We start from the raw sequence: 732 nt of genomic DNA on the forward strand, positions 1-732 counted from the left end.
TTATCCTTGTCAATGTTGATATTGGGATGGAAATGAGAAGGATTATTCTTGAGGCCATATCAGAATTATTTCTATGACGGAAAGAGGAAAATGTGATGTATCCTATTGTTAAATGTTTGGCGAGATCTATAAATCACATCTGTATTGAATGAATTCCTACTCATCAGATTCATGGAATTTCAGGTCTCTTTGATTGTTGGATTTCTTGGAATTCCGGTCTCCATTAAATCAAGTTGAGATCCGGGTTTTATGTCATGATATCATGGGAAATTGAGAAGGGTTGAAAATTTAAGAACAGTTGAGAGTTGAGACTGTAAGCTTTTAGATCATATGAGAAATTGAAGAGATGTATTGGAGGTGCAGTCTAAGTGCAAGTTCTTGACACCAAATATGAGATTAAAAGTGAAGACCACTTTTACGGTAAGATTTTCGGGATGAAAATCCTCAAGGGGGAGAGTTGTAATATCCCGATTTTGGGCCTAGTCGAATAGTGGTTTCGTGACCACAAAATCCGAGATATAAATAATTATTTTATGATTATTTTAAGGTCTATGATATGATTGCATGATTGTGTGAAAATTTCGTGAAGAAATTTTATGCATAAAGTGCTTAATTTGAAATTTGGGACTAAATTGAATAAATTGCAAAACTTGTGTTCTAGAAGTATTTTGCATAAAATTGAATTAGATTATTAATTAGAGGTCCTTAAAGAGTAATTTTACCAATTTCTAA

Source organism: Gossypium arboreum, chromosome 3 (genome assembly GCF_025698485.1).
Source record: "Gossypium arboreum isolate Shixiya-1 chromosome 3, ASM2569848v2, whole genome shotgun sequence".
NCBI lineage: Eukaryota > Viridiplantae > Streptophyta > Magnoliopsida > Malvales > Malvaceae > Gossypium > Gossypium arboreum.